The following is a 25,332-nucleotide window of genomic DNA, read 5'->3' on the forward strand; positions in this document are numbered from 1 at the left end:
GTGTCGGTGAAGTCAGCGCCGGGTCCCAGAAAAACAGAGCGGGGCCGGCCGCGGCGTGCAGAGCCGGAGGGGCAGGACGCGCGCCCGCCGCCCGCCGCCCGCCGCCCGCCGCCCGCCGCGCGGCCCGCAAGGTAAGCCCGCGCCCGCCGCCCGCCGCCCGCCGCAGCCGCGATGCCCGGGGGCGTGCGCCGGCCCGGCCCCCGCGGGCGGCGCCTTTGTTCCGAGCTCGCAGGGGGCGCGTTTAAAGGGCCAGCTGTTGGGGGGACTGGGAGACCCCCTGCCTCCCTCCGAGCATCCCCGGGGCCTGCGGAGACCCGCGGCCCTGCCCCCCTCCTCGGCCGCGTCTCCCCGCCTGCCGGCTTGCGGATCCCTGGTCTTCCCGCGAAGTTCCCCGGGGTGCGGGGGTTCTGGAAGATTCCGGGCTTCCCCCCTCTTTTTTTGTGGGTGGGGGGTTCGGGCGACCGTGGCCTCTGCCGGGGGAGAGCGTCCGCCTGCTGCGGGCGGGCTGCGGCTTGGGCGGGCGGAGGGGCAGCGCAGACCCGGGGGGTTCGCCCTGTAAAGTGAAACTAGCGAGCGGGGCTCCGCTGCAGCGGCCGCCCGAGCAAGCAGGGAGCGCGCGGCAGGATGGAGGCACCTCAGGTGTGTGTGTTCATTCATCAGCATCCCCGGGCGGGGGGCGGCGGGTGGCCGCGGGGCGCCCCGCCTGGCCGAGCACCCGCCGGTGTGAGCGGGTGCGGGTGCGCGTGTGTCCCCGGGGACACCGTGCCCGCCCGGCCGCGCGTCTCCTCCTTCGCCCGCAGTGACTGGCAGCGTTGCTGGGCGGCTCATCCCCGAGATGGGCAGAAGGCAGCACCTCTCTCCAATTCCCTGGGCATCCTCGGCCCCCACCTGGCTGCTTTCCGGCGTCGCTTCCTTGACTAGCGGTAGCGCCATTCGAGGTAGAAGGGGAAAGAGGCTGGAAGTCATTATGTCCCTTTCATAGGGGAGTGTGCTGTTGAATCCTGCATCCCGGGGCATCCGCTGTCGTAAGATGGCTTTGAAATCCACCAGTGCATGCTTTCTCCAGGCAGACAGAATTCATCACGCTATTACGTTGCTCCATAAAAGCAGAAGGGGTCCCACCGAGCTGGGCTTGTTTTATCCAGACCATGGGTTTCCCCAGCATGTTCTGGCTGAGCCTTTGGATTTTTGTTTTAAACTGAGCGCTGGATGTTCCCGTTGTCACAGGGCGGACCTACTGAAATCGCCGGAATTGATTTCCCCTTCAATGGGAGGGAGGTTCATTTAGAGACATCATGGAACCTATCCGGCCTGTCAGGCCTCTGACATCACCCACTCCATCCCTTGGGTGCTTTCCCTCTTTTAAGTGCAGGCCATCCATGGCCTTTCTGTCTCCACTCCCTTCTTTGATTTTTGAACCCCTCTATTTAGATTCATTTTGTGTTTGGGGTTGGAAAGGTGACTTGGCAGTGATGAAAGAGAAGGCAGTAGGTTAAAAGTGGGGTGGGCAACAGATGGCAACAGCAGCCTCAATGACAGGAAATACATGCCAAATATTTGGCAACTCCTTTTCTAGGGCCCTTTGAGACAGTGACATAGAAGGTTTGTCTAGGGAGTGAGGGGTGTGTGTGTGTGTGGACTATGGAGGAGGGTTAGAGGAGGTGGATGCTGCCAGTCATTTTTCTGCCCCACCCCCTGGATGATGCCTTAAATAGCTCCTTGTTAGCCAAGCTCTGAAGTGTCGCCTCTTGACCTGAGGGGCACGTGAAAAGCAGGAAAGGGTAATCTGTTGGCATGATCTTTGGCAAAGGGTGATCTTTGCCCTGGCTAGGAAAGGGTTAGTTCTTCAGGGGTTGCGGAGAGCGCATTTCTCAGCTGGAGGGCCCTGAGTTGTACTAGGTCGGTTGACTTCTCTGCAGGGTATTAGCAACTGAAAAGAAATGCTTTCTACCCTGTTGGAAGAAGAGAGGGCGGGTCCCTTCTTCTTCCGTTGGATACCCACCCCCCTGTGGCTCTTTTCTGCTCTTACCTGCCCTCTTCACCCCCCCCCCCCCACCTAGAGTTTCTGTGAACTTTTCTGAAGGGTTTGGGGGTGCTGAGGGATGAGGTAGGAGTAATGGGAAATGACCAACAGATGTTTCTTACTGACAGAACAAAGCACTGTTTAACTATTCCCTCTTTTGCTCTCCCCCAACTCAAGTTTAATATAGACAGCAGAGTCTGGGGTTTTCTTTGCAGAGAATGAATGGGCAGGGTCCAGGAAGAGAAGCTTTATTATGCAGCATTAGTAATCATCTGATCATCCAAACTTAGCTCTGGACTCTCCCCTGGACATGCAGAGACATTTGCTGTAGGGGGCACTCACTGGTAATTTAGGATTTCAGCTGTCTCTATGAAAAAGGAAATGAATGATCTCAAAAAGCTTTGGTGGAGGAGCTCTGGACCGAGCAGGACAGCTGACTTCAATCCTCACCACCAACCTGCTTTGGGCTTTGAGCTGGTGGCTTCCGCTCTCTGGGCTGTGTCCTTGTTGGTAAGCTGGAGGGCTTTGCAGGAGACCATTTCCCCAGCTTCCTGACAGCACTACTGTTCAAAGATTCAGAAGACTGTTTCTGATGGTGTTCTTAGATTCTTTGCTGTGTACTAAATTGACGTTCAATTCCCAGTGTTGCTCAATGGCATGAAAGAAGATTCCAGGTCTCAGGCTTCTGTTGGATTCAGACTTACCTTTTCCCTTACCATTGCAATGCCTGAGGTTTTACTGTATGTAAATAATTGAGAGCTCAAAGGATCCAGAGTGAAAGACACCCAGACTAGGTCGTGGGTGGTTGGTTGGAGAAATGAAGGTGGGTGAGAGCATGCTATGGACTCAATAACTCATTCTCTTCCTGTGTATGTTTAACTCACTGTTTTATTTATGGTTATAGAAGTGAATGTTTAGATAATTTAGAACACGAGAAGAGACCTCTGTGATTGCTGGGTTCAACTCCCTTCACTGAGGAATTTGATGCCTTGGGGTTGTGAGGGGATTCATCCAAGGTCACACAGCTAGCAAGATGCAGAGCTAAGCCAGGCATCCAAGTGGAAAGACTCTAGGTCCTGTGCTCAGCTGCATCTCTTAAGCCCGCTTTTCCTCTGAGAGAAATGATACTAAGTTGGGGTAAAGAAAAATGCAGAGGACGTAGGGGCAGCAGAAGGGAGAGGCTGAAGAAACAGACCAGTGGGAGGTTGAGAGCAGGTCAGGTAGGGAAAGGGAAACAGACACCATCTTGGATGAGGGAGAAATAGAGCTGGAAGGGGCAGGCTCTGTCATCTGTGAAATTGTAGGTGTCAGTAGCCTTTAGATTAAGGAGAGGTTTGGCTTAGACTAACTAGGTGGGAGCTGAGAGTCCAGCCTGCGTGGAGACTGACTGGAAGTCTCCTTGGGATCTCTCCTGACCCTCAGATTGCAGAGTGTGGTTGAGGCATCTTCATTTCAGGGTTGACTGAGGCCTTTGGAACCACTGGAACATGCAGAATTTGAATGTGTGGGAAGTCAGGTGTGCTGGTGGTGGTGCTGGAGAATGCTGAGGTAGGACCCAATTCTGCTGAGGCCCCATTTTTTTTGTTTTTTGTTTTTAATACAAAACTAAAAAAAGTTTTCCTTGGATTTATTTTTCAACTCAAGCATTTTCTCCTCTTTAACTTTTATTGGTCCTTTGTATGGTTCATACAAATACATTTCATGTATTCTTTACAGAGGGAAGCGCTTGGGGATGACTGATTTACTGAACTGTATGTAGCTCATTTGGGGGATCCTCTGGCCTATGACTTGAGCTAAACCTCAGAATGTTCCTATGAGCAATTAAAGAGCCCTGTGAACAGTGGTTAACCAGGTTGGTGACCATTCAAAGGCAAGAATAAAAGATGATAATACTTTGAAGTTTATAGCCCAAGCCAACAGCTGGCCATGAATAGTGTAATTTACTTGGTCTAAATTTTCAGGCCCAGGAAATGTCTCTCTGGATCCTTTAGTTGCTCCCTCATTTAGTGCTTGGTTAGTCATGTGTGTCTGTCTGTCCCTGTATCTCACAGGCTTCCTATCTTCCTTTTCCAACCTCTCCCTCCAACATTTTTTTTAAAAAACGATTTATTTATAGGGGCCTCCCCGGTGGCACAGCGGTTGAGCACTGGGTTGCGAAGCTGCCCGCGGCCTCTGTGGCGCCGGTTCGATCCCCGGCTGCTCCCCGGCCACCGGAGGAGGGTCCCACATGGTGCGCAGACCTCTCCTGCCGCCCGCTGCTCCCCTCAGCAGTGTACTTCGGTCCTTCTGCCTGCTCTGCTCCCCGCTCTGGCTCTGGTGAATTCTCTCACCCTCCTGCGCTTCTGACTGTACCCAGTGCTTGTATAAACAAACAAACAAATAAATAAATAATAAATAAATAATACATGCCTCTTTAAAAATAAATAAATAAATAAAAGATTTATTTATATATGCATACAAGAACTGAGGTAAAGGCCAGAGGCGTGGAGGGTGGGAGGATCCACTAGAGACAGAGCCGGGAACAGAACAGGCAGTCTGACTGAAATACACTGCTGAGGGGAGCAGCGGGCGAGTCAGGAGAGGTCTGCTTCGCCATGTGGGTTGCTCCCTGGCCAGGGATCAAACACATGCTGCAGTGGCTGCGGATTGCTTCATAGGTTGCTTCTTAACCCCTTGCGCCACCAGGGAGGGCCCTCCCTCCACCATTTCTTTCTTCCTCCTGCTACCCTTTCTTTTGCTCTCCTCCTAGTATAGCTAGCTTTATTCCTTGCCCACCTTTCCTTTCTTTACTCTCAATAATATAGCTTTGGAATATATTTTAGTATATTTATTGAATCATTATCATGTCATCTTCTCTTTTCTTAATTTTGAAGTCCATTGAGTTCAGTCTTTTTAATTGCGCGTGTGTATTTTACACACAGAACAAACCAACCCAATTAAATTTTTTTTTTGCTTCTGTGTGGCCTTGCATTGATGTCTCTCCTGCCCCCCTTTCGGGGATCAGTAGTGACTCTTTATAGAAAAAAAAAAAAAAAACCTCAGCTCACTATCATGTGGTTATTATTATTTTTATGACAAAAACATCTTTAACAATAGAAAAAGTTTCCACCCCTGTATTGTGGACACAGGGGACACCCTCTCCCAAGAGATTTGCCCTATTTCTTGACTTCCTTCCATGGGGAGTGTCTGTAATATATTCTCTAACAGAGGCCTCTAACTATAAGGGGTTGGGAATGTGGATGGGGGAACTGGACCCCTTGTTGGTAGTTCTGGTAATATTTGGGGAGAGGAGGGATGTAGGCTTATGGCCAAGAGAATGCATCTAGAGGAAATTCAGTGTAATGGTTTTGTTTTTTTCCCCCTAGAACTAACCCACCAGACTTTTTAGAAAAAAAATTAAATTCTTCTCAACTTTCTGATTAGTGTCATGTGGGATCCAGGGTGTATCTTGGTGACACAGGGAGGCTAGGCAGCCCTGGCGGGTGCTGGTGTTAAATCCAGATTCTTTTCGTGGCTGGGTGCTGCAGCCCATTCATGGTTTTTTCTGATGGTTGATTACACAGAAGATCGAGTCTTGATGCTCTCTGGTCAGTGGTAGTTCAGTGTCCCTCATACAGGAAGTCACCTTGAAGTCTCCTGAGTTTTCTATTCTATAGTGTGTCTATGCTGGTTTTAGTGTGAAAGTATTTCAAATGCTTTACTATTGAGTACAATTGATGGCCCAGGAAAATGTGTATATCTCAGGCCCTCCCTAATCCATGCCCACAGGGAAGCCAGCAGTGGGGTAGCTTAATACCATCTGCTGCTGCTAAGAGCTGCCCCTCCACCTTGCCCACTGGCTCTGCTGGATGTCCCAGTTGCTCAGCCTTCTTCCACTGCCCCAGAGTCCAGGTTCTCCCCCATGCCAGCCCTTTTTCTCCTTTGCCTGACTGATTCCTCCTCTCAGGCTCCCTTCACATCTGAAAAAGAAGCTTTTTCTTCCTGTATTTTCATGTCTCCTTCCATTGTCACTGCTGCTTCCCTTGTCTGTCTCCTCCACAGCTTGTGGGGTCTGGCAAGAAAGAATCTGTGTTCCATCTCTCTTGAAATTAGATTTTAATTTGTACCAAATTCATATATATATCATAGAGTTGTGCTATATATATATTTATATATATATATATATATATATATAAAATTTTTAAAGTCAGTGCTGTAAGCCTCCTAAGAAGGCTGTGTCACTTCAGCAACAAATTAGCACTAGTGATAGTGGCTTAAAGTGACACAAATTTATATTAAGTTTTGAGGGCTGGAAGCTTGAAGAGTCTTACTGATCTGAAATCAAGCTGCTAGCAGGCCTGTTATTCTCTTCTGGGAATAATCTGGTTCCAGCTGTCTTCCCACTTCTAGATGCTGCCTCCAGTCCTTGGCTCATGGTCTCCTTCCTCATTCTTCAAAGCCAGCCATGGTCAGTCATTGCGTCACATGACCTCTGTCACAGTCACGTGTTCCACTGCCTCCCTTCTACCTCCCTCTTCCACTTAAGGACACAGGCGATCCAGGGCTCAGATGGATAATCAAGGATAGTTTCCCTGCTTTACATTCAGTTGATTGAAAACCTTAATTCCTTTTGCAATCTTAATTTCCCTCTGCCATATAAGATGTTTATAGGTTTGGGGATTAGGATATGGACATCTTTGAAGGACCGTTAATCTGCCTGGCACAGGTACTTCTCACCCTTTAAGCTGTTTCTACTGATACCATGATCTTATTGGTAACTTACTTCTTAATCTGCCTGGCACAGGTACTTCTCACCCTTTAAGCTGTTTCTACTGATACCATGATCTTATTGGTAACTTACTTCTTACAGTGCCATGTCCAGATTGTTCATGTCACAGGTTATGCCTTCCTGTCCCCCTGTGGCTCAGTGGACACTATTTCCCGCTGCCCACCACCTTGCCCACATGCTTCCTTTCCTCTCCCTCCTTACAGTATGATTACATCACAGTTCTTGTCGCATTGATAGTGAGTTGTGTCTGTGGCTGAGCCATAGAGCTGTGCTATAATGACATTTTCTCTTTTGTACGTTTTTTTTTATTAATTGCCTCCTTTTTTCTATTTATTTAGTTTTTTTATGTGCTTGTTATTAATTTCCAGAGTCTCTCTGACAGCATTTTTTTTTTAATAGAGGCATGTTTTTATTTATTTATTATTTTATTTGTTTGTTTGTTTGCTTGTTTATACATGCACTGGGTACAGTCAGAAGCGCGGGAGGGTGAGAGAATTCACCAGAGCCAGAGCGGGGAGCAGAGCAGGCAGAAGGACCGAAGTACACGCTGAGGGGAGCAGCGGGCGGCAGGAGAGGTCTGCGCGCCATGTGGGACCCTCTTCCGGTGGCCGGGGAGCAGCCGGGGATCGAACCGGCGCCTCAGAGGCTGCGGGCAACTTCGCAACCCAGCGCTCAACCGCTGCGCCACCGGGGAGGCCCCTCTCTGACAGCATTTTAAAGCATCTCTTTTATAACGTGTGTTCCTTTTCATTTTGTTATAATGTTTTCCCTTGGAGACTTCTCCTCTGAGGTCCCCACTGTCTCTATTCTGGGCCCAGCGACCTGTACACCAAAGGCGTGACTCATCCTAGGGATTCCCTCCTCCTGTCCTGGGTGAAGCCTCTGTTTCTTCTGTCTTGATTTATTACTTAAGGAGTTTCTGAGATCTGCTGATCAAATTTGCATCTGCAATGTTCTACACTCACACTTGACTGGTGATTTGATTTGTCTGGATTATTTGGTTAAATAGCATTTTCTCTTGAATTTTGAAGACATTTTGAAACCACTGTCTTCTCGTTTTAAAAATTGATGTTGAAAATACAAATGCCATTTTGATTCTTGTTCATATCTGGATAACATGTTTTTTTCTCATGGAAAGTGTTAGGTTCTTTTTTCCATGTATTTGGAATTTTCTTTAAAAGTTGTGTTGGGTCCTTGGTACATTCTTTTGATCTAAAGACTCACATACTACAGTTTTGGGAAATTTCCTTACATTTTACTTGGGTAATTTCCTTCTCACCATTTTCTATGTTTTGTGTTTGGAACCCCTATTAGTTGGATGTTGAACTTTCTGGACTGAGTTTGTAATTTTAAGATCTTACATTCCTTGTTTTCCTTGTTATTTTTCTTGCTGATAGACACATTTATCTTTTATCTTTAGTCCTTCCTTTTGCAATTTTTATTTATGCATTCATGGTTTTGCATGATACAGATTAGCATGTTTTACTTTCTAGAGCTCCTTAGTTCTCTGATTGTGCCTTTTTATTTATTTATTTTAATAGCATCCTGTTCCTGTTTCATGGGTGCAATAAATTCACTTACTAGTTTTGGGTTTTTTTTCTTTGTGTTTTCCTGTTGTTCCCTGCATTGTCTTCATTTCCCCCAAGTTCCCTTTTCTGTTTATTTTGGTTACTGTATTTCCCATTGGAGCCACCTTTTATGTATCTGTCCTTGAATGTCCATTTACATTTAAGAGTAGGGGCCAACATGTTTATTGGGCGCCTGTGTAATAGGAAGGGGCTTGTTAGCTTTGTTGTAGAGTGGCCCAGCATGGAACTCCCCTGGGGACACCTCCATATCAGTACTTAGAGAACTTGTCTCTGGGGGATGTTGGATTTTCCTGGAGAAGAGTTAGCCAGTGGGGGTGATTGTATTCCGGGAACCTTAGCGGGAAGGGAAGCCAGGTACCCTGATTGATATACAGACTTTCACTTCATTCATCTGTCGCTGGAAGAGTGCCCATTCCGCTTTCCTCCCTCCTTGTGTCTCTCAGCTGGGTCTGAATTCAGAGTCCTGGTATAATTTCCCTAAATAGTGACTTTCCACCTTCTGCCGCCTGCAGGAGGGAAGTCACCAGGCTCAGCAGATTGCAGGAAGGAAGGCCCCAAAGGGTCTGATTCTTCCTTACACCAACTTTTAGCAAACTATATCCTCCTTTTATCTCCCTCCTGGTGCCCACAATTCCTGAGCCTTCTGTTTCAGTCGCATAAGTTGCCACTTGGTTAGTGGTCTTCTCCTCTGCTTGCACTTCTCAGAGCAAATGAAGCAGAAACCTACATCAGCTGGGATGGTGGTCAGCTCTCTGTCTCCCACAGTTCTGTTGACATATTTTCCCTCTGCTGTTGTCATGAAAAGTAAATTCTACTGTTCTCTTAATGGGCCTCTAGGAGGGAGCAGAGATAAATATGGCTGTTCAGCCTCTGGTTTAATCTGAAGTTTGTTTCATCTCTTTACCCAAACCCTTAAGCTGGTGCCTGTTGTATTTTATATTCCTAGGGTGTGTCTGTGAAATGACTGAATGCATGTTTCTGAGATGGCCTGCTTACATTTACTCATCAGATTTCAAGAGAGTCCCAAACATACATTCTTACAAAAACAAATCCATTGTTTATTCTGAGATAGACATAATCACAGGCAGCAGATCTTGCATTCTCCCCATGCAGTGGAGGATTAAAAGCACCCCATGCAGTGTAGGATTGAAAATACTACAGACATTTGGGCCAGTGAGTGACAAGGCCCAGGTATTGTCTCCAGCATCACCAGCCACCTGGGCTACCTTGAGAAGCCACTTAACCTGTCTGGGGCTTGGTTGATTCAACTCATCATGCTGGAAACTCCCTGCATGGCAGGTGCGGTGCTAGGATCTGGCCAGGTAGTTCTTCTGACACAGTTCAGTGTGTTGTGCATGTGTGTGTTATGCATTTGCATCCTGATGTTAACTCAGTGCCTTGCACAGGCAAGTGTTCTGCAAATTTGTTCTCTTGCTTTTTCTAGATTCTGGACTCTTTGTGAGGACCCCATTGTTGTCATCATCTTTGTATCATCTGTGTTTGCCACAGTCCTTGGAGCACAGGCATGTGGTAAATATTAGATTTTTCCACTTAGAAAGGGTACATCAAAGAAATATGATGCTCAACCAAAATCTCCAGACCTTGAGTGGAGAAGGAAGCCTCGCTCATGGGGAGATCAACTGCATACCTCTTGGCTCACTTACAGAGTCAGGGGACAGTGGTGGGGGTGTGGCGGTGATGAAATCAGTGGACATAGTACTTCTGATTCTAGAGGATCTTTCCTCCCGAACAGATCTCAGCTATGTATTTGATCTTACTTAAGACTGGATTAATCTTAACTATAGATGCAGTCCTGCATTTACAGTGTATAAAAATGTGTTAAGTGCTTTTTCTCAAACTGGTAAGCTAGTGTGCCAGGACTTGTAAGTAGGAATTTCAGAGAGATCGATTTAGCTCCACAGGGGGATTTTGCATTATGAGAGCTATTCCCCATCATTCTGCATTGGGAAGCTCTGAGCTCTGGGCTCTAGGATTACGGGGTAACCACTGAGAATGAGACCCCTCCATCTTGCAGTTTATAGACAAGAGCCAAACTTTCCAATATGGTAGTCATAGCTACACATGGCTGTGTAAGCTTTAATTAAATAACATGAAATGTAATTCAAAATTCATTTTCTCAGTTGCATTAGCCACATTGTAGGTACTTAGTAGCTACGTGTGACTAGTGGCTACTATGTGGCTGGCTGAGGTGTAGAGCATGTCTACAGCTCAGGATGCTCTTAGGCAGCCTGCACTGGACTGCAGAGCTGACATTCTGTTTCTAGACCAGGCATCTGTGATGACCCTGTTTCACAGTAGAGGCAGTGAGGCACAGAAAAGCCATTTGTTTCAGGTCATGTGGCTGGGAGGACCTGAGACGAGAACAGATCTTTTATCTTAGTGCTTGGCTTTTCTCGCCGGGAGTGAGATGAGAGTGACTAAGTGTGTGGTCTCTGCACACAGGCTGCCTGGGTTCACACCGAGGCACTGCTGCTTCTCAGGACAAGTTACTGCTTTGTGCCTCAGTTGCCTCACCTGTGAAATCGAGAAGAGAATAGTACTTACCTCACATGATGGTGGGCAGGAGCCGATGATGCAGTGATGCCAGTCTTTATTTTGTTATTTTTTATTTTTATTTATACAAGCACTGGGTACAGTCAGAAGCTCGGGAGAGTGAGAGAATTCACCAGAGCGGGGAACAGAACAAGTAGACTGACGAAGTACACTGCTGAGGGGAGCAGCGGGTGGCAGGAGAGGTCTGCGTGTCATGTGGGACCCTCACCTGGTGTCCGGGGATCGTACCGGTGCTGCAGAGGTTGTGGGCAGCTTCGCAACCCAGTGCTCAACTGCTGCGCCACTGGGGAGGCCCGATGCCAGTCTTTAGAACTATTCCTGACCCAGTAACTACTCAGTAATGCTGGCTGCTCGATTGGGAACGAGAAGGGTATGGAAGTTATCAGTAGAGTCGGGGGAGACATTTTCTTTCTTTTTACCTTAATTAAACATTTTTGATCTATTTTTATTGATTTTTATTGAAGTATAATTGACATTTAACATTGTATTTATTTCAGGTGTACAACATAATGATTTTGTTATTTGTATCGATGGCGAAATGATTACTGGAATAATCTAGGTAACATCCATCAATTTGTATATAAATTTTCTTTCTTGTAATGAGAAGTTTTAAGATCTGTTCTCTTAGCAACTTTCAAATATGCAATACGGTATTTTTAACAACATTCACCAGGCTGCACACTGTATCCCCAGGACTTATTTATTTTATTATGGCAAGTTTGTGCCTTTGACCTTCTTCGCCCATTAGGAGGTATTTTTAAACAGGAGACTGGAATGGAAAAAGAACACTGACAGGAGAGATTGTATTTGTAGAGCTGACGACCACCTGCAGAGAGACACTAAGTCTAAATGTTTCTAACCAGGGGCTGCGTCAATCATGTGAGCTGATGTAAAAATGGCAGCGTGTTCACCACACCCTCAGAGGCCCTGTCCTGTCACTGGCTCCCTCCTTTTGGTCTGCCTGTACCCACAACCCTTTCTCCTGTCCCTAGACATTCCTTCTCCTCCCCACTGTATCCCCACTTGGAGGCATGGGGTCATGGTTATTTACCATCACCCCATGGAGCAGAGGGCCGTGCCAAAGGAGTACAGAAGAGAGAGGGACAGAGCCAGAGAATTTAGCACTTGGACCCTAGATTTCCTGGGGAGGTTTCTATCTCTTGGCACTAGCGTTGCCACCATTGCTCCGTCTCGCTACAGACCCATCCGCTGCATGTAGCATGGTGTTCAGAGGTGCCTGTTCTGCTTGATGAGGGTGCTCTGATGTTGGTTCTAGGGATGGGAGGACACTGTTTGATAGGAAATCTCTGCCCACATGTGGAACTTTAGTTTCAGAAGTGCTTTAATAGTTATTTTATTCATTCATTAAATATTGGCTAACATGGTAGATATGGGCCTTGCCCTTCAAGAGTTAATTTCCTCATAGCACCAAGAAGACTGGGCTCTTGTTTTCCCCAGGAGGCAGTCAACAGTTTGCTTCAGGCTTTTAAGCACAGGAAGGTTTTAGTATGGCACGTCTGAGTGTGGGGAGGGGGGTGGATAGCAGGAGCTGGTAGTGCGGGCATCTCTCCTGACCCAGGCGGGTGTACATAGCAGGGAGTAGGGATAGGCTAATGTGGGAGAGACAGCTCCTCGTGGAGACAGCTGCTGCAGGGGTAGGACCTGTAGCCACCGGCCGGCTGGCGTTCCAACCTACAGTCTTGGTTTTGCCTTTATTAAATTCATGCGCTATTTAAACACTCACCTGAGGTCAGGCATCTAGTCCTGGTAGACCCAGGGCTAATCTGTGATGAGACTGTTCCTGGGAACCTGGATCCTCAATGTGGCATAAAAATTACAGGTTCTGCCTGAGGATCAATGGTCAGGAATGTTGAGAACTTGGACCTTAACCTGTAACTGACTCTGCCAGTCTCATTCCTGTTTGGCCTTGACTTTCCATCATCAGGGGTGATGTTCTAGCTCATAGCAGCTGTGACAAGAATGGGTGCTTATTCAGGCCTGGAATTGCCCTTCTGCCTGCATGTCAATGTGAAGACTCAATACTCATTTATGTAATGCCTTATGCATCATCGATCATGACGCCAGCCTCAGGCTGACCTTTGAACTTGGTTCCCCAGTAGGAAGGGTCATAGGGCATATCTTGTGAAAAATCCAGCTTCTTTTATTGCCTGGAATTTGTGTGGCACCTGGAGGCTGTGCATGTGCACAGTGTCCTTATCTGACATGTAAATAGAGCACTCATCTGCAGATTTCTCTTGTCCAGTTAGTTTGCCTTTCGTTGGGCAGGCCCAGAGTTGGGCGACTGTTTCCTGCCAGCACAGAATGATGGTCAAGGGTTATACCTACTATACCAAATTGACGAGAGTAAGGGGTGGACAGGGACAGGGGGAGGGGAACCGTTTTGTGGTATGTCTGTGTTAGGGAGTCTCTCCAAGGCTCTTGTAATGTAGACATTGCTGACTTTTCTGTGCTTGGGCCTTTCTTTAGAGACAGTTCTCATGGGAGGCTGGTGATAGATGGGGCAGGATCCTGAAGCCAGGGACGAGGTTAGAAAGGCCCAAACTGAAGCTAGAAATCAGAGTCTGCCTCAAGAGTCTGGGTGGTGGGATTGAGAGTGGGTCAGGGATCTGGATGGAGAAGGTAAGGCAAAAAATAGTAACCAGGCTGCTTTTAAGCAGGACAAAATGAGTAAGGTTCTGGAGAAAGCAAAATTCCAGCTCAGACAGAAAATAGAGAAATTGGAGAAAGTTCGACTTGGAAAGTCAAGAATCCAAGCAGAGTTTGGTGGTGGCTGCAGAAAACTGGCTTGCCAACCCCTGAGCCAGGGCCAAGGCAGTCCTGGGCCTTTTGTGGTTTTTTGTGGGCCTCTCTGTGGGATATGGTCCATGAGTGAGCCAGCACTGGCAGGTGTGAGGGGGCGAGGCCTCCCAGAAGCTGGGAAATGTTAGTCATGCCTGAGCCCTAATAGAAGGGACAGCGCCTCCTGGAGACAGCTGCCCCTGGAGGAGGCTCTGCAGCCCCCGGCCGGCGCTCCAACCTATACTCTTGGCTTTGCCTTTAATTATTAAATTCATGAACTATTTAAAACACTCACCTGAAGCATCATTGTGAATAATTTTCCCTTCCTGGGGTCAAAGGAATGTCCATAGCTGAGGGGTTTTGCAGTTGCAGTTCTGTGTCTCCAGGTTGGACCCTGAAGGAACCTAGACCTGGGCAACCAGGAAACCTGCAGGGTGCCCTGGACACTGGGGTGCGCACCTCCACGCACCGTCTTGCAGATTGGCATTTATTTTGCGTGAATCCCTAGTTGGAGGAATAGAGCAGGTTCCTGTCCAATGTAGGCAAAGAAGAAACAGCACTGTGAGAGAATGTAAAATATTTAGCTCTGTCATTAAAAAATTAAACTGCCTAGGAGCCTCTGATTAGTGGCCCATGGCAACTTGTGTGGTTTTTAGGAGTGTCCTCTTTGGACTGTGGGGCTCGTGGGGGAGGGGGTGGTCTGCAAGGCAGAGAGCCCACCTGCTGTGTCCGGGCTGAGTGACGCCTTCAGTGTGGCATGAAGGTGGAGGTGGTGTGTTTTGATAAGTACAGAGGAGTAGAGGGGAGGAGAACTTGGGTTTGTTCATGCATTCTTTTTTTTTTTTTTTAATAGAGGCATGTTATTTATTTGTTTGTTTGTTTGTTTGTACATGCACTGGGTACAGTCAGAAGCGCGGGAGGGCGAGAGAATTCACCAGAGCCAGAGCGGGGAGCAGAGCAGGCAGAAGGACCGAAGTACACTGCTGAGGGGAGCAGTGGGCGGCAGGAGAGGTCTGCGCGCCATGCGGGACCCTCCTCTGGTGGCCGGGGAGCAGCCGGGGATCGAACCAGCACCGCAGAGGCCGCTTGGGCAGCTTTGCAACCCAGCGCTCAACCGCTGCGCCACAGGGGAGACCTTGTTCATGCATTCTTTATTGGCCTCTCAGTCCCTGGTGCTTCTCCGCCCTGCCTGAGGATATTTGCCTGAGCTGTTTGCTCAGTCTGGGGTGCTCTTCCTCCCTTCCCCCGCTTACCTGTGCCCATCCTTCAGATGTCTCCCTGAATCAGTGTGTTCTGGGAGAAGCTTTTTCTCACCTTCCTGAGCAGGTTAAACCCTCCAGCTGAGGCTCTCATGACTTCGAGGACCTGGACAGAACATTTGTTGTAGATTCTGCCTCAGCTGCTTGGTTATACTTATTTGGAAAACCATTATCTGTCTGCTCACCCCTTAGTCTGCAGGATCGGTGGTGGCAGAGCCAGGCTGTTGCTCCTCACCATTCTGTCCCAGGGCCTAGTGTGTGCCTGACCCACGGGAGATGCTCACTCTGTGTGTAGGAAATGAACTTGTTTATTAAGTATTTTGGGATCTGTACCAGATCTGGGAATACAAAGAAAAAAAAGGCCCCTGCTGTCCTCCTCTTGTTCCTAACATGGAACAGTGGGTGAGCTTTTAAGATAGCCATTGAGGGGCAGGAAGAAAACAGTTATCAGTTAACGTTCTGTTTGTTCTTTAGCTCAAATATAAGAAAGATGTGGCTCTTCTATTTATAGTAGTGCATGTTTTATAATTATAAGTAAATATGCTTACAGCTATTTCATTAGTAGGAAGCTATGATCAAAATGCTTGGTGACCGCTGGCCTGAATGGAGAGCAGGCACATGAAAGGGCTGTTCTATGTGATAAGCACTGAGTCGGGGAAAGCGCAGGGTGCAGTGAGGGTCACACAGGAGGGCAGCTGAAAGCAGACCAGATGAGGGCATTCCTGATAGAGGGCAGAGGAACCAGCATGTGCAGAGCAAGGTGGCATGAGAAGGCGTAGACTGCGTTGGAGAAAGGGCTGGAGTCTAAGGTAGGAGGAGAGCCTGCTAGATGCCCCTGATAGTATTGGGAGGGATTGAGAGCTGGGAATGCCAGGAGGGATAGCGCTGGGCCTCTGCCTACAGGATGGATGTAGTCTAGTGGGGGGAGAACTATGTAAACTAGGAGAGAGAAAGCACAGCGAGTAGCTGGAATGCAGAAGAGATGGGTATTTTGGTTAGAAGGGATCACGCCTGGCCATGCTTTCAAAATCTTCCGTGCCCAGGATCTCGTAGCCAAGCTCCCTTCGATGGGAAAGGGAAGTACAGGGGGCTGGAGAAGTGGGGAACTCCATGAAGTTCCCCTCCTCCTGCCTGGTGACATTTTTAATGTGATGTAGGCCCTACCATGGACTCTTTCTGGGATTCAAAACTGTATCTGAAGAAGAAAATGCCTTGTGGTATATATGAGTATGCATTTTTGGCATGTTTACTTACCTGTGTGATTATTCACACTCCTTTCTTTTCTTTCTTTCTTTCTTTTTTTTATTTTGTTTTGTTTTTAAGTCCCAGGGCTTGAAGTAATTATGTAATTAGAATCCACATGGAGTGTGGCTAGATAAGGTGTAATTAAAGAGGAAAGCCTAATTTTGAGAGAATGATAAGAGGTCATTTGACTCAGTCTGGGCCCACATCCAAGCGTGCAAGAACAGTAAGAGGCCATTTGGATGGACGGAGCTTACGGCCACCCAGGAGCCCGGACTGGCCTGAGAGTTGGACAGATTCTGTTTCAAAGTTCACTATGAAAGCCATTCATTGAGTATATTCTTGATGTAGGCTACTGTGGAAGGCCCAGCCACGAGCAAGGAAAAGAAGGCCTGGATCTCGGGGTAGACATGAGGAGATGTGGACTTGAGAACACTAGGGGTCTTAAGGTATAGAGAGGACTTGGGGACAGGAGGGGCTTGGAAAAGGATTCACAGGGCAAATAGCATTTCAGATCTGCCTGGAAGGGTAACGAGGGCTTCAGGAACAAGGTGAAGAACTTTCTGGCACATTAGAAGTACTCAGATAATATTTGTAGATTGAATGCCTGGCTGAGGTTGGCCAAGTTGTTGGGTGGCCGTTTGTGGTTGGTGAGGAGGTAGATTGCAGAGCACTCAACAGCACATTGATGACATGAGGTCAGGGCCCTCAGCTGTGTGGGCGCAACCTGGAGAGCAGCAAATCTGTCCTTGTGGAGGGGGCTTGGCAGAGCCTGGAAGGACCAATGGGTCAGGGGTTGCGGGAGAAGGGAAGACTTGCCAAGGAGGGAATGATACTGGCAAAAATCTAGAGACAGAGCGGAGAGGAGAGCCTCTGGTGAGAGGGGAGGGGGCTCCTGGGGACCAGGATGCAGCCAGGTGAGCTTGGGGAAGGAGTGAAACTGGTCCCTGGGTGCAGGCATGTTGGGCAGGAGAGAGTGTGGAAAGGCATGTTGAAGGGAGAGGACTCTGACTGCTGAGTAGAATAGGCATCTGGGGGAAGGGGGGAGGTGCTAGCCCCTGCTCCTTGTCTTGAGATGATGGGCCCCTCTGCAGTCCTTTATCACGGAATGGTTGCTGGTCTTGGTGATAAGGGGATGGGACAAATAAGGCAAGGGAAGAGGTAGAGGTGGCTCGGAGCTTCCCAGCCTGGGAGAGTGTGATATCGGAGTTGGGGGGACTATCTGGTGGGAAAGAGAGTGTAGACAGAGACCTGGTGTGTCTCGGGATCAGAAACCCCTGTTATAGCCCATGGGCTGCCAGTGAACTAGCTGAGACCTTGAGCCAGTTCCTTCATCTCCATTCTTGTGTCAGTCCGTGTTTCTGCCCTAAGGCTCAAGCTCATGGCAGACAGTGAGGTAGCTATGGCTTAGAGCTCTTGCCAGGGAAGGCGTCTGGCAGGAGATTTGTGAGGCCGCCAGATGCAGGTGACAGAAGAACCTGTACTGTCTTCCCTGTCTCCCTGTAGGGGCAGAAAGTGGGAGGGATGAGTCCTGGGTCACCAGGCTGGGTGAGCAGCTGGGGCAGAGAGGGGGCTGCCCGCCTCTTTCTGCTGATCTCAGGGTAATTTTGAGACTTTTGAATATAATGGGTGTGTAAACTCCCCCTATGCAGATGGTGAGGACAGATGTGGAGGTCACTGCTCCATTCTGGGGTGTGGCAGGGGAGGGGCCGCTCCTCCTAAATTCACAGAAAGGAAATTCTCAAGTAGAGAACTTGTTGCTAAGTGAACTCCCCGCACCTCCCCTCTGCCCTAAGCCAGTCTTTGGGAAACTCATGGCCTTGGATCGTGAGAGACAGTCTGTGCAGAGAAGTCTTCCTGGCTGAGGAGAATTTGGACAGAGCCTTAGGAAAGGAGAGAAGGAAGGATTTTCAAATAGTCACGAAAGGAAGGCAGTTGCTTGCTGAACACCTCGCGTGGACCGCAGCTCTGTGCCAGGTGCTTTCATGGTCTTCACATCATTTCTGCCTCTGTGATGATCCCGTTTTACAGATGAGGGAACAGACTACAGAGATGAACTAATTTGTCCAAGGTCTCAGTAGTAGGGCAGGATTTCATTTTACTCAGATCTCTGACTCCAGTTGCAACAAATACTCACTTTTATATTCTGCAAATATGAAATTCTGTTGATTCTCAGGGAACAGAAGAAAAAAAGAGAATGATCTGTTGTGATCCTTGCTCCTAGGTAAGCACCTGCTCACATTGTGGATCCAGCTAGCCGCCGTCCACACTGCAGCATGTCAGTGCAGCACAGTATCTTCTAGAAGAGTGTGTGATAGGAGCCACTGAGAGCTCATCAGAGTCTATAACCCTCAGTTTACAGATTAGGAAACTGAGGCCCAGGAAGGAGAAGGAACTTGCCAAGGTCAGTGGCAAAATGTGGATAAGAACTAAGAGGGTCTGGGGACTTTGAGACGTTTGTGGCTCTTTTAAGCCTCCCTGTGGAAAAGTTTGCTTTGAGACAACAATGGGAACCTTTGTGTGGAGAGTTGGTCTGGAAAGGGCTGGATCTGAACAGTCCTCTGTGTGTGTGTGTGTGTGTGTTTGTGTTTGTTTTCTTTCCTTCACTTTAACCTCAGATGCCTTTGAACCAGCAGGAAGGATTCCTTAAGACCAAAGGTTAAGACCAAAGGGATTAACAGGTGAAAAGGGCATAGGAAGGAGAGGAAGATCAGAAGCCACAGAAATAGAAGACTGAACTCTAACTGGCTAAAAGGAATTTTCCAGGCCTGGGTAGTCACTAACATTTATTGAATGATCACTGTGCCAGACAGTTTTGATGTGTCATTTTCTATAACGACCATGGCCTCCCTGTGATGTAGGTGCTATTTTATTATTCCCATTTTATAGATGAAGGAACTGAGACCCTAATATCACGGTAACACATATAACTGGGACTCCAACCCAGATGTACTCTGCCTTTAAACCCTGAAGCTGTTTTGTAGGACGAGGCCTTCCATGTGCCTGAGCATATGGGGATGTGTGGAATAGCACATTTAGGGAGGTTACCTTTGGCAGTAGTTCTCAGCTGAGTGTGACTTTACCCCAGAGATAATTGGCACTCACTGGAGAGATGTTTGGTGGTCACCATTTAGGGGTTGCCCCTGGCATCTTGTGAGTAGAGGCCAGTATGCTCCCACAATGCCCAGGACAGCCCCTGCAGCATAGCAGTATCCCTTGCCAAATGTCATCCATGTGGAGGAGTCTGACCTTTGGGGACCCGGTCATGTTTTTACCACTTAGAGCACAGGGCTAATGGAAGGCCATCTGGAAAGCCCATCTGAAGAACCTGAATTGTTCCTTAGGCTCCAGAGACTTCAGTTGTACCTTAAGGAGTGTTTGCAGTTTGGGCTCTTGATTGACTTAAGCTCTGAGTGGGGAGGGGTAGTGGTGGGTGGTGGAGAATTCCAGCGAAGGGTGACAGGCCAGAGTGGCCCAGGAGTGCAAATGGGCCACAGCAGGTGAGAGTCCGCTCTGGGGTCACTAAGAATTGCTTGGCTGTTTCTCTGCCTGTAACTGAAATAGGTCAGATCTCTTTTTTTTTTCCCTTAACAAAATGCCTTTACTAAATAATCTCCATGACTGCTTGGCATTGAAAGGTCTGAGAAAGAGGGACACGTGTTGCAGGTGCACCCGATACAGCTCTGCTGCTTGCCAGGTACCTCCGTTGCTAGTTACTGTTTAATCTAACTCTGCTCTACCCCATGCCACTAAGGGCAGAGTGGCAAGCAGCTTGGAGAGGCTCCAGAGCCCTTGGTCTTTACTTGGGCTTCTCTGAGCATCTCTACATGAGTGTTGCCAGCAACAGAGAAGGCATACAGAGCAGGCCTGTCTCCTGGGAGGGGCATGCCTCGCCATCCCTGGCACATACATGCAGCTTTACCCCTCCTGCTCTAACTTCAAGCCCCCTCTTCCAGGTCTGATGCAAAAAGTTGTCTGCCCTTGTTTCAGATGGTGTACATCCCAGGGGTGACTGTTTTTCTCCTACAGGTGCCTTTCCATCGACAGGAGCTATGCACCACTTCCTTTCTGTCCCCTGGGCCCAGCCCAAGACCTCCTTTGTAAAGTTCTCTGGCCACTCCAGCTACCAGGGTCACTACCTCCTCCAGACACCCTCTATCCCAGTGTCGCCTTTGGGTATTCATCCAGTCATGAAATTCTCACTTCCCTGTGTCACCTTCTGATGTCTCTAGTAGCTCAGTAACTTACGAGTTACTTGAGTGTGACCTTGGCCGAGTCACTTGACCTTTAGAGAATTACCAGTGTTGAACCAGGTGGCTACAGTTCCCTTCCAGCATCAGTGTTGAATGACAGTCTCAGTGGTAGGACCTGGGGTGTTTCCCTAAGGTCAGTGGAAATTGAGCACCACCCCCTCTATGGGCCTGTAGAGATTCATGGAAAACTCAGAAGTAGGGCCTCCCTTGTGCCACAAGGGTTAATGTCTCAGTGCTATCGCCCGCCACCGTAGCATGAGTTCAATCCTCGGCCAGGGAGCTAACAGACCTCTTTTGTCTCTCCCACTTCCCCCCTCAGCAGTGTATTTCAGTGGATCTGCCTGTTCTGCTCCCCACCCTGCTTTGGTAAATCCTCTCACCCCTCCTCCCCCGCACCTCTGGCCTACACCCCAATTCTTGTATGCATAAATAGATAAAAATAGATCTTTAAGAAAAAACAACTCAGAAGTAGTTAGGAAACTGTCTTCAGACTAAATAAGTAAACTGTAATATTAATTCTTTACTCAGCAAATGCTTGCGTGCTGGACTAAGCAAGCATGGGTGGTGGGATGGGCAGGAGTGTAAGACTGGGTCTCTTGGGCTTTGTCCTCAGGAGCACACAGACTTATGGAGGTGGGAGTGTCTGCACAAACCATAACCCGGTAAACTTCAGCACCTCCTCCTTCGTACCCATATCAATTGCACACACATCCAGGCCCATTCACCCCTCCTCTCCACACACTGGAGTTAAATTTCTATAAGAGGTGAGAGTTTTTAAGTCTTGTTCACTGTGCACCTGATGCATAATGTGCATTCCGTAAATATTTCATGAATGGATACAGTAATGACTAATACTGTCTGACGTGGGTTTTGAAGGCAGGGTAGAATCTAGACCAACAGAAATGGGAGAGGGAGTTATTACAGACTGGGCTGGGCTGGGGCTAGGGTGGTGGTAGGAGAAGAAAAGAGAGAATGAAGCTCGAGGCAGGCAGGGTAACTTCAGGTCTGTCCTGATTGGACCATGTGATAGGATCAGGATGCAAGACTGGAAATATAAGTGGGATCCAGGTGGTGGAGAGTCTTAAATTCAAGCTGTGTTAAAAGGACAGGATTTATTTTACAGTAGGATGACCTCATATTCCAGTTTCCCAGGGTGGCTTTGCTCACCATCCCAGTATGATTATTAATAGTTCCCCCTCTCGCTCTGAAGTATCCCCATTTGGATGATGGATTAGACAGCCCTGCAGTCCTGAAGCCCCCAGGGGTTCACAGTGGACATGGTTAGGCTAGCTTTGGGGAGGTCAGTGCCCACAGCGCTTGGTGGACCCTGGAGATAGGAGAGCAGACCTTCTCTAATGCGAGGGGCTCCGACTGAGGAGCTGCAGTGATGTCTGAAAGGGAGAGAGGGCTACAAAGGAGACAGAGACCAGGCCGATGTCACACATGGCCTCTACATGACTCCACGCGGCTCTTCCAAACATAGCCCCACTCTAAAGTCCAGGCATCCTGGATAAGCCTTTTTCTAACTTGAAGTTATGACTGATAAGAAAATAATCTATGTTGTGCCTGTTTCCTGAGCAATTAAAAGTCAGAGAAGCTTCTCCCCAGCCTCCCAAACATGCTGGTGAACACACTGGTATTCACTTTCCTAAACCCCAGCATTGTTCCTTGGAATTTAAAATAGGTTATGAATGTGCTTGATGTCAGGAAAGATAAATCTGTGAGGAGGATTGTAGTCAATACATTTCCTTTTTAAGTAGAAACAATATAAGGAGCTTAATTCAGTCCCGAATCAATCTCACTTTGTTGCCATGATTGTGTAAAACCTGAACTGCTTTATGTCTCTCACGCTGTTTATATTCCCCCGATGTTCTCCATCCCGGCTGCCCTGCATGGAGTCACAGCCTTTTTAGGCCATGTATGGCTCTCTCTCTCTCTCGGGGCTATTTTCTTGTGCACTGCAGAAGGGTTGTGTTATAAGCAGTGATTTCATTTTGTATCGAAGGCTGCTCATCAGGGTGGCTATTCAGTGGAGTCCTCAAATGAGCTCCTTTGTCCAAGAGAGTTGGAAGGCTAAATTCTTTAGCTTTCTCCCATCCCATTAAAAAGAGAATTACATTTTAAAATAGTTGACACATGCACGTGGTCCAGAAATCAAAACTCTATAAAAATGTGCATATTGAAAATTTTCATTCTCATCCCTATGGTGTCCACTTCACTGCTGCCCCTCACTGGGTGACGGAGCATGTTCCAGTTGGCTCATTCAGTCCTAATTTATGTTCTTTCTTCCAGGAAATGGTCATTAGCAGCTTCTTTTACTCTCAAGTGTCCCAGTTAGGTTGTAAATGATGTAGTCCCCTATAGGTATCACTTTTGGGCAGGTAATCACTTTCACTAGTTTCTTATGTATCCTTTCAATAATCTATGTGCAGGTATATATATAAGGGAGGGGGACATTGTTCTTTGTCACTCAGTATGTCTTGGGAAACTCCATATCAGACTGTCCTCATTCTGCCAAATCTCTTTGGAGAGTAGTGTTTGTAGTGACTGGTCGGCAGAAACTGGTAGATAGTTTCCTGTCCCTTAATTTGTCAATATAATTGCTATTTAGGAGTTGCTTATGTTTACCTAAGGAGGAACAAAAGGTTGTAGGAAATGAAGCCAACTTCCTTCACTTAGAAAAGCTAGTTCAGCAGTAAACTCATCCAGGAAGCATTTATTAAGTGCCAGCTTTATGCTAAGATAGTACCTAGGCACTTTGGACGAAGTGGGTCCTGCCTTCATTTCCACTTGTGTAAATGCTTCAAGATCCAGCTCAGATGCTTCAGCCCTCATGAAGGCTTACTTCACTCCCTGGTCAGAATTCTTTGGCTTCCCCATTCATCACCATCCATCCATCCATCCATCCATCCATCCATCCATCCATCCATCCATCCATCCACCAACTTTCACTGCATGCTTCCTTGCGCCAATATCTGTGCCAGTGACTTGAATGAACAAAATGATGAGGCCCTTGCTCTAGGAGACAGAGAGACAGATGCATGGATGGGCAGCTCCAGCGAGGTGTAGCAGCTGCAGTAACAGCGCTCTGCTCAGGAGGATGTGCAGAGTGAAGGGTGCTTGATTCTTGCTGAGCTGGGAGAGTTGGAAATTTTTCAGAGGACACTTCCTCTAATGGGACTTGCTTTTTACTTTCTACTAGTTTAAGTATTCACCTTATCTTCACTCTTATGAGGCCATGTTATCTTCAGCACTGGCATCTTGCCCTGTCACTGAGACCCCTGATCATGCTCAGCACTTAATAGCTACCAAGCATTTATTGAATGAAAGGAAAAGTCCAAGTTAATTCAATAGATTTAGCCCCAAGGATCTTAACATCTAAAAGAGCAGGTGAAATATTCTTTGCTGACCTTGGCCATCATGGTTTATGTAGGCAAACTGGTATTTTTGCAAAGTCCCCTCTAAATTAGTGCCTGCCTTCCTTTCATCTCCCTTTTCCTATGCTAAGCAGTCTGTGTTCTCCACACTGTTCATTACCATTGCCCTGGTAAGAAAGAGTCCCGAGTCTTGGTTTCCCCCTTGGAATGAGGGGGGTGGGCTCTGACCCCTAAGGACCCTGGCACTGCTCACATTTCAAAAACAATGATTTCAGGAATCAGCCTGGTGGCTCAGCCAGCTCCTTCTTTTATCTTCCTCTAATAAATCTGGCTTCCCATGCAGTTTCCTGGTGCCACAGGGGGTGATCAGTCCAGGATAAGAAGTAGCCAGGCCAGGAAAATGACCTTTTATTAAAGTTGAAAGGGCCGCTGGGAGAGTGGGGATGGTCAGACGTGTGGCCATGAGCCACTGTGCTGTGCGTTGGGGTCCAGGTAATGACCCCAGCTGGGGCTGCTGAGGAAACCAACAGCGTTGGTTGCCACGGAAGAGGGTGTTGCCAAATGTCAGCAGATGTTTTCTGTGCAGAGCAGCTTTCTGTGGGAAGAGGTGAGATTTGTTTGACAGCTTATACTCTCCTCTCTGTTGTCATCATCTGATCTTTCTGCAGTAGCTTTTCACAGAAAACAGGAACTTTTCTCTGGAAAGTCCATTTGGATGGAAGTCCATTTGGACCAATAAACCATTGGTTGATGCTTTGAGTGTTGTCTGGGTCTCTGCAGCACAATGGGGGTCTTTCCATTCCAGTAAAGCAGTGGTTCTTCAACTTTGGGGAACATCAGAATCACCTGGGGTACTTGTTAAAAATGCATGCTACTCCTTGTTGAGACCCATGAATCTGTATTTTTAACATGCTCCTTGGTTGTGCAACGTCTGGGTATTTTCAGCTGCCAGTAACAAACTCCAGCTCAGATTGGCCAACGGGGAAGCTCCTTGTCTCTCACACGGGCGTGGTACACTGCGGAGCTCCAACGCCCAACATGCATGTAGATGGGCGTGTGAATCATGCCCCCAGCCGTTGTGAAGAGGGTGGGCTTCTGGCTCTCGGGAGCCAGGGAGCTTCTGGAAGCTGCTCTAGCACTCTCCCACAATGCCACCTTGGTTAGAACTGTTCACCAAAGGTGACATTTCTAGAACCATCTGTGTGTGGGGATATCTGACAAAATGAAGGTGCTTTTAGGAAGAAAGGACCAGGGAGTAGGGGCTTGGGAAGCAACCGCCAGGGTCTTGTGCACAGGTGGTTCTCAGACCACGTAGGGACACTACCTCACATCATTCCTGAACTGCTGGGGCTCTTGGTAAGGCTATCTCTGTCGTGCAGATGAGGAAATGAGTCTCACTGAGCCTCGGTGACTTGTAGATTACATTCCCCTGGGTTGTGGAGAGGGGA

This window comes from Talpa europaea (genome assembly GCF_964194135.1).
Source record: "Talpa europaea genome assembly, chromosome: 10".
Classification (NCBI taxonomy): Eukaryota; Metazoa; Chordata; class Mammalia; order Eulipotyphla; family Talpidae; genus Talpa; species Talpa europaea.